This window comes from Mus caroli, chromosome 12 (assembly GCF_900094665.2).
Source record: "Mus caroli chromosome 12, CAROLI_EIJ_v1.1, whole genome shotgun sequence".
Lineage (NCBI taxonomy): Eukaryota > Metazoa > Chordata > Mammalia > Rodentia > Muridae > Mus > Mus caroli.
The window spans coordinates 71,963,954-71,973,360 of NC_034581.1; the positions used below are offsets into that span (position 1 = coordinate 71,963,954).

At 39.4% G+C, this 9,407-nt stretch overlaps 1 protein-coding gene and 1 pseudogene across 6 annotated transcripts in view; one reads left to right on the forward strand and one right to left on the reverse strand.

The window, feature by feature from the left end:
- Fut8 (fucosyltransferase 8) overlaps positions 1-9,407 on the forward strand; it is a 214,389-nt gene that overhangs the window by 190,034 nt on the left and 14,948 nt on the right. The gene's annotated exons all lie outside the window — the stretch shown is intronic.
- On the reverse strand, positions 532-1,279 carry LOC110306714 (annotated as a pseudogene).

Genomic DNA, 9,407 nt, shown 5'->3' on the forward strand with positions numbered 1-9,407 from the left:
TCCAGGACAGCCAAGGCTACACAGAGAAACCCTGTCTATAAAAAAAAAAAAAAAAAAAAAAAAAAAAAAATAGAAAGTCAAATTCTCCCTAGTCATTATACATCTATTGGGAGGGAACCAGGAAGTTCTCTCCACGCTCACACCCCAGACCTGGACTTCATTATGCAGAAACACCCTATTTCCTTTTCCAGCAGGCTTACCCCTTTTGTTATACAGACCCCTGTCCAATGATCTGTCACGTACGAACTCTACCTTCTTATCCACCAATGCTGTCTCTGGTCCCCCCTGGAACTAGAAAGGCATACGCAGCAGTGAACAGCTGTTCTGGACTCTCTATTTTGGGTTATTTTTCATTTTGGCTGGAAACCCCAATTGACAACAAAAATACCCAGGTACCTGGGTAAATGTTTAACACAAGATGGAAAGTGGCATGTCACTTGAGCAGGACTTTTGGCAGGTGACAGAACGAGCTGCTGCTGCTGTGAGGAACAAGCATCCGCGGTCCTGCTCCAGCTGAGGAGCCGGGCGGTGTCATTTAAACTTCTCATCTCCTTCCTCCACGTCCTTCAGACTGAGCACTTCCAGAGAACCCTTGCCTTTCGTTTCCTTTTTTATTAGCTCATCAGTGCTCTAAGGCAGCCTGAGTCGATGAGGCACACGATCTCCAGCTGCTGGCTGTAGTCCTCACTCTCCACCACCTTCATCAGTGGCTTCAGCTTTTCCTTCAGCTTCTTCCCTTTGTTCACTGGCAGGATAAAGCGCAATTGCATGTGTGCCTGCTCCATCTTCATCTTCTCTTTCAGCTGCTTTATCACTTCCAAGGCCTGCTGCTTTGTGCTCTTGTTGTGTGTGACGGAGTAGTAGTGGGTGCCCTTCATGGCTCCCTCCATGAGGATAATGGTGTAAGGTCTCTTTGTTTCTGGGATCACACACTTGCCTGCCACAATGGTGGCAATATCCGTAAACATCTGCTCCAGCTGTGTGTGCCATTCTTTATCTGACACTTGAACTTCTCCTTTAGTCAAAATCTGCTTGCAGATTTCAGTCTGGTCGTCTGTCCCAAATGCACTGTTAAGGTCTTCCTTCTTGGCAACCTGACCTTTGGAAACATTTACAAACACTGAATGGGTCTGCAGATCTTCGTCAAGGTCTTTTTCCACACCACTCTGCCAGCCGATAACCTTGTTTTTATAGCAGGCAATTTCAAAGTACTTCCCTCCCCGCTTCGCACGGCCACATTGGTCAGTCGGATCTGGTTGGTGGGGGTGAAGATTGACATGGTGGCTGCTCACAGATCTCCCTCGAGGAGACTCCAAGTGCTCAACTGAACGACCCTGTGTTGCTCAAACCCTTAATGCCCAATGAGTGTGCGACTCTTCCGACTTTGAACTTATGATTCTTATAATTCTTTCCCCCACCCAGTACTAGAATTATAAGCCCCTGCTACCACATCCAGTTTCTCTGTTGCTAGAAATTAGATCCAGGACTTCTTGGCAAGCACGATACCAACTGATGACCTCCTAGCCCTTAGTCACATTTTTTAAAAATAGTTAGGATTCAGTGTAATTTGAACTTGTTTTTCACTTAGTATAACATTTAATTTATCTTCTTAGGTCATTTAAGTCTATTTGCTTATTTATTTCTAACAACTCTGTATGTTTGTGGGATACAGTGTTGTAGAAAGAGTCAAGCTAATTAACACCTATCACTTTATAAACATATTGTGTGTATGTTTGTGTGTGTGTGTGTGAGAGAGAGAGAGAGAGATTGAGATTGATTGTCCTTGGTGGGCATCTAAGGAGCTTCCATATCTTGGCCCCTGAAGTGAAGATGGAGAGTAGAGAGAGATTTCTTTGATGCTGACTTCAGCTACTTTGTATATATGGCCACTAATAGAATCATGGATGGATCATGTGGTAATTCTGTTCTTTTAGTTTTGAGCCAGTTCCATCCTTTAAGGTAATACTTGTTTATCCTGTCCCCACAGTGTATCAAGGATTCCTTTGTACCACAGCTTGAGTGACACTTACTACTCTCTGTCTTTTTGTTAACAGCCATTCTGAAGGGTGCAAGATGATAACTCATTATGGTTTTAATTTGCATTTTCCTGGTGCTCAGAAATGATGAACACCTTTCATATTCTTTTCCATACATAGTTTAGAAATTAACCCTTATCAGATGCATGGCATGACACATGTCCCCAATATGTGGTTGCCTCTACAGTGCATTTGCAGCAACATTTTAGTTTGAAGAAGTCCTACTTGCTGTTTTTTCTTTTGTTACCTATGGTTTTAGAGTCTTGCCTACTATATCATTACGTAAACCAGTTTCACAGAGCTTTCTCTGAGTGTCATTGAAATAGTTTGCAGTCTCCAGGCTACACTGAAACCTTTTATCCATTTTGAGTTAGTTTTTTGTTTTCAACTTGGTGTAAGACAGGGGTCTATTTTCATGTTTCTGTCTGTGGATATCCAATATTCCTAATACTATATTTATTAGACAGACTGTCCTTTCTCTGTTAGATGTTCTAGGAAATCAGACCTTAGATCCTTTGTTTATTTTGCAGCTTTCCATTTCCCTAATCATTATATCTGTTTTCATGCCAGAACTACATTATTCTGATTACAGCAGATGTGTAACACACAGTTTTGAAATCATGGAATGTGAGACTTCCAGGTTAGTGAATTTTGCTCAAGATTGCTTTTAGAAATTTAGACCTTTTCTGATTCTATATAGGTTGTAGGTAGGCTGCTTCTCTACTGTGGAAAATGAAATTGGAATTTTATTAGGAATTGCATTGAATCTGCTGGTCACGTTGAATAAAGAAACTTTTAACAGTTTATTGCATTTTGTACTTCTTTAAGTCTTTAGGTTTGTTCATTAGTACTTCATACTTGTTAACATGCAGATCTTCCACCTACTTGGCTAAATTCACTCTCACGTATTTTATTTGGTTCTATTACAGATGGGATTGGCTTCTTAATTTCATTTTGGGTTAGTTTGTTAGCATATAGAAATACTACTGGTTTGTTTGGGGTATTTGGTATGTTTATTTTTTAACCTGTAGCTTTACTAGATTTATCAATCAGTTTTAAAATTTTAATGGGCTCTTGGATTTTTCTAACTATTAGGCCATACCATCAGCAAACAGATATTTCATACATTCCTTTCACGTTTGAGTACCTTTTGTGGCAGACTGCCAGTCGTAACCCAGCCTGAAATTTGTAATCCTCCTGTCTTCGCCTATTTTTTTTTTATTGCCAACCTTCTACTGTTTAGTATGATGTCATTTGTGAGCTTGTCATCTATGGTCTATATTATGCTGACATATATTCTTATACTTATTTTTTGAAAGCTTTACCATGAATGAACAGGTGTTGAATCTTGTCAAATATTTTGTCTCTATCAATTGAGATAGTCATGTAAGGTTTTTATTGCTGTTCTTCCTTCAGTTATTGCAATGTGTCATGTTTACTGACTGTTGTGGGATGGGCCACCCTTGTTTCCTTAGAACAAATCTCATCTGATCATATTTTTTAAATGTGCCGTGGAATTTAATTTGCTAGTATTTTATAGAAGTTGTATCTCTGTTTATCAGGAATATTGCTGTATGAATTTCTTATAATGGTTTTAGTGGCTTTGCTATTAGAATATTGCTGACCTCATTAAACATTTAGGAGAATACCCAGCTATGGCACTCAAAAGTTAAGTGTGTTCCTGGCCATCCTGTGCTGTGTAACGATTCCCTGTCTTGAAACAAACAAACAAAATATTTGGAAAGTTGGAATTCTGTCTTTAAATATTGGTAGAACTTAGCAGTGAAACTTTGATTTTTATTATTGATTCAATGTCCTTACTTGATATTGTTCTTTTTAGTATTCTCTGTATTTCTTTATTTAGTCTTGATGAGTTAATATTTTTTAAATCATCCTTATCTTGTAGATTACCCAATTTGTTCATAGTGGTTTCAAGGTTTGTTGTTTTGTTTTGTATTTCTATGCTACTAGTATTAATGGTGACAGATTATTATTATTGGTATTGGTGGTGGTGGCGGCAGCAGCAGTACTAGTAGTAGAAGTAGTAGCAGTAATAGTAGTAGTAGTAGTATACTAACATGTGTGTGTTGTAGCACACCCACCACAGCTTCCACATGGAGGTCAAAGACAGTTTCCAACTTGCACATTTACTTGGCGTCCCGAGATCTGACTCAGGTCATCAGGCTTATGTGTCAGCTCCTTTACTCACTGAGGAGTCTCACTGGGTAGGTTTATGTTTCCCCTCCCTTCCTGAATTTGTTTGGATTTTCTTTTGTTACTTCATAAGTCAAAAACTCAAACTTTAATATTTATGGTCCTTTCAATATTTTTTTAAAACCTCTGTTTTTTTATCTCTTAGTTGTTTATGTTCTCGTTTCCTTCTTCCTAATTTACCTTGGATTGTTCTTCTTCTCATTTTTTGAGCTACAATGTGAGTTTGTCTGTTTGAGAGCTTTTCTCTCTGTTGGTGTTGTTTATTGCTGTGAGCCTCCCTCTCAGGACTGCTTCTGGTCATTTTGCCCTACTGTGTTCCCATATTTGCTTCAAGGTATTTTGACTTCTTTTACCCTTTGTTTCAAGAATATTTTGTTTAGTTTGTATGCATCTGTGAGTTCTTCAAGACTTCTGTAACTCCTATCTATTAAATACCATTGTGTTCAGAAAAAAAAAAAAACTACTTGTTTTATGTCCAACTTTTCAGAAGAATGTTTCGTATGCATTTGAGAACATCTATTCTGTGGAACAAAAGGCACTATAAATATGTTAGATAGGTTTGGTCTGAAGCATAGTCCAAGTCCATGTTTTGTTTTTAAGATGTGTGTGTGTGTGCACAACATATGTGTGGGTTCCCACAGAGTCCTTGTAGCTGAAGTTACAGGCTGTTGTGTGTCACCCAGTGTAGGTATAGGCACTGCATTCAGGTCCTGTGAAGGAGCAGCAAATGCTTTCACAGCAGGGTTGTCTTCCAGTCCTTCTGTTCTCAACTGATTCTTCTGTCTAGAACTTTTCAGTGTTGAATGAGGGGTATAAAGTTTCCAGAAATTATATAACTATCTCTGCCTCTGATCGTTGATACTTACTTTGTGTATTTCACTGATTTAACATTTATAGTTGATAATAATAATTACTTAGCTGAGTTCTGATGAGAGTTGGCTGTGTAGCCCGGACTGTCCTTGAGTTCACATTGTAGGTACATGCCAGCTTTATAACTGTTGTAACCTCTTAAGAACAGTTTTAGCTGAGAGGAGTATAGGTGCTGCTGCTTTGTTTAGGTCTCCTTTGGCTTAGACCACACCTTTATTCAGTGTCCAATGATGATGTATAAACACCATGTTTAATGACTCAACTGTATACCCACTGTGTGAATCTGCTGTTGATGGCTTGAGCTAGCATTTTTCTAATACTGGATTGTTAGGTTATTTTCAGTGTTTTACTACTATAAATAGTAATACAAAGTATGTCTAAAAATTCCTATATTATTTCCTCAAGCTGGGTTTCCAGACTTTGAACTATTTACATAAAAGGATATAAACATTTTATAGCATTGATCCAGTCCCACCATGACATTTTTATGCTGAGCAACCACTATAGTACAGGTAGCAATATCTCCTTTACTGTGAAAATAGTAAAACCTGAATTTTCTTTTTCCTCAGCACCTCTAACCCCTCCGTATAGTGGTCCAGGAAGCAGTTTTCTCTGTGTTCTACTATAAAACCAGTGGTAGCACTTTATGTATATTTTACCTCTTTGGAAATCCTTTCAGTTTAGTTTCCCAAGCTATTGCTAATATATTAACCAGGAATTTAACTGCCATCTCTCTTCATTCTTTTACTTAAATATTTTCCATTCTGAATTAACTCTCTTTAGACCTCTTGTGATGGGTTTTGCTATGTAAGCAAATTATAAAACCTTTACTATTCTTTTTTATAAGCAACCAAAAGCATTCATTTACCCTGCAACAGTTATATCATTTTCAAGGTAATATCGTAAGAATGTTCTACTTTAAGAAGAGTTAAATGAAATTTTAAATTTAAATGATGCACAGACTTCGCTCAAGAAAGAAGGGAAGCCTTTTTCTAGGTAGTTTATCTGAAGAGGATGTCAAGATGAGCATTACCTGTCTAGCTCTATGTGCAGGTGTGCAGTTAATCCTCTCTCACTTGGCATGACTCTTCATGTTTCTTTAGATGGAGACGGAGCTCATCTATGAGATCTTAGCACTGGCTTCCCAGGAACTGTAGCAGCCATTGCTGAGATACCATCGGTGCCTCTCTTAAGTAATTTACAGTAGAGAATTTAAAATCACAGAGTCACTGGCAATCAGAGAGCTAAGAACTACCAAACTTGTCCATTGGCTGCTGTTTTCTAAGTCAGGAAACACTCGGGCAAAGGATGAAATGTGAAGATAAAGCTCCCAAGAGTTAGGATATTGGAGTACTTGAAAGGCTGAGGCAGGGAGGTCATTATTTGAGGCCAGCATAAACTATATAATGAGTTCACACCAAGCCTGGATAATATGGTGAGACAATTCAAAAAAGTCCCAGATAATATATTTACATATTTAGGTTTTTTATTACTAAGCATTCTAAATCAGCTTATCCTAACATTAGGTTCTTTGCAATTAGTAGAGAGAAGACATTTTATATAGTGTAGCTCTTCTGTGAAATGAAAATCAGCAATGAGTGTTTTTTATTTTTTACCTGTTTTTTTTTATTATTTTATTTATTTACATTTTAACTGTTGCCCCCCACTTTCGGTCCCCCATCCTACAGTTCTTCATCCCATTCCTTCTCCCCCTGCCCCTGAGAGGGTGCCCTCCCCACCAGGCATCTCCCTTCCCTGAGGCATTGTCTCTCGAGGATTAGGTGCATCTTCTCCCAAGGAAGCCAAGCCAGGCAGTCCTCTGCTACATGTGCTTGAAGCCTTGGGCCAGCCTGTGTGTGCTGCCTGGTTGGTCGCTCAGTCTCTGGGGGCTCTGAGGGGTCTGGGTTAGCTGAGACTGTTGGTCTTCCTATGGAGTCTCCCTCCCCTTCAGCTTCTTCAATCCTTCCCCTAATTCAACCATAGGGATCCCATTGGTTGGATGTAAGTATCTGCATCTGTCTCAGTCAGCTCCTGGTAGGACCTCTCAGGGGACAGCCATGCTAGGCTCCCGTCAATAGCCACATTATAGCATCAGTAATAGTGTCAGGCCTTGGTGTGCACCCATGAAATGGATTCCAAGTTGCGCTAGTCACTGGACTACCTTTCCTTCAGTCCCTTCTCCATTTTTGTCCCTGAAGTTCTTTTAGAGGGGAACAATTCTGGGTCAGAAATGTTGACTATGAGTTTGTAATCCCATCCACTTGAGACCTTGTCTATCTACTGGAGGTGAACTCTTTGAGTTCCCTCTCCCCAGTATTGGACATTTTGGCTAAGGTCACCCCCATTGAATCCTGAGAGTCTCTCTCCCAGATCTCTAGTACTTCCTAGAGGGTACCCCATGTCCCACCCCTAGAGGCTGCGTATTTCCATTTGTTCTTCTGGGCTTCTCTCCTTCACCCCCAACCCCAGCCACACACACACACACAAACACATGATCCTGTTTCCTTTCCCCCTCCCTCTCTCATCTCCCACTTAGGTCCCTTCCTCCTCTGCCTCCAGTGATTATTCTGTTCCCCTTTGTAAGTGGGTTTGAAGTATCCTCACTTGGGCCTTCCTTCTTGTTAAACTTCAGTATTAGTTTACAGCTGCAATCCAGTTAGTCTTTTATGGATGGTATAAAGATAAGTTTTTTTATAAGATAGTAAAAGAAAAATACTACCATTATCCGTCTCTGAAATTTTAGTGTAAAAGTAAGTTCACTGCTTACACAGCTGGAGGCAAAACCCAAGAAGTCTGTTTGTATAGAAGCTTCCACTCTTTATTTTTGTTTTGTTTTGTTTTTTCCCCACTCCCAGTCTCTTTCATGAAACTGTCTTTCACATATGTAGAAAGGCATGAGGATCATCCATTCCTGTTGGTCTATTCTATAGCAGGGCCTTTTAGTTAGGAGAACCCTGACTGTTGGTGTCCATTCTTTGTAAAAGGGCCACTCCTTTGTTAGTTTCATGGAGTTTCCATTTGTGCTAGTGAGATTAGCCTTACTCAAGGGTGAAACCCACAGCAGCTTTGCTGTTTCCTGTTCTCTGCTACCCTTTTGTTTTGTTTTGTTTTGTTTTGTTTTGTTTTGTTTTGTTTTGTTTTGTTTTGAGACAGGGTTTCTTTGTGTAGCCCTGTCTGTCCTGGAACTCATTCTGTAGACCAGGCTGGCCTTGAACTCAGAAATCCACCTGCCTCTGCCTCCCAAGTGCTAGGATTAAAGGCGTGCTCCACCACCACCTGGCACTCTCTGCTACTCTTAAGCATTTGCAGATACATTTGCTGCTGTTTGTAGCTTGGATATGTAGCTTGATCATACATACTACAAATATTTCAGGTTTTCTTTTTAGAACAAATGTGACATTTTCTTCACCTTACTGATGTTGAGCTGAGTAAGGCAAAATGCTAAAATCAATCAATCAATCAATCATAGGGTCTAGTAGGCATGAGCACTACATGCAGCAGTACAAAGCGTGCTATGAGTTTTTGCCTGTACTGCCATTTTATCAGAGGCAATCAAGGAAGCTCCTTAGTGGCCATGAAATGATAAGAAATTTGGAGCAGCTATTCGGGGATTGGAATAAAGTCCTAGACAAAGGTAGCACTCATTCAGGCATGCATTTAGTCATAGCATTGTGTGGACAGCTAGGTCCTATCATGTGAGGAAAACAGACATGAGCCTAACCTTGGAGATACTGTTTAGAGGCAGAATATAAACTAACTTTTAATGTTTTCAGCGTTTGTAAGTAAGAAGCATTATCTCAGGATAATATTCATTTATCCTTTTACTGTGTTCCTGATTCCCTTGTAGGTATTGAGAGTGCTCAAGTGAACCCTGCAGACGAGTGCTTATGTTGAGTAGAGCTTAGGTTCCAGTTAGGGATAATGGAAGCAGGAGAGGGATGCAAGCAGTAAACAAAGAGTGAATATATACCACATGACAAAAAAGAATGCAGGCAGAAGGATTAGGAATTTCACATTCAAACTTCAAATCAGGTGACTCTGAGTATAGATTTAGAGAGCTATAAAGATTAAAATTAGACATAGATGCTTAAGACAGCTAATATTTGTTGAGTGTTTCCTGTTTGTCAGGTACACTTGTAAGCACTCTATGTGTTAATTCTTAATGAAATTATATAAAGGAAAAATGAATGTTACTCCCTTTTCAGTAAGGTGCCCGAGATGTCTTTTTCTTTTTTTTCCTTAGATATTTTCTTTATTTACATTTCAAATGCTATCCTGAAAGTTCCC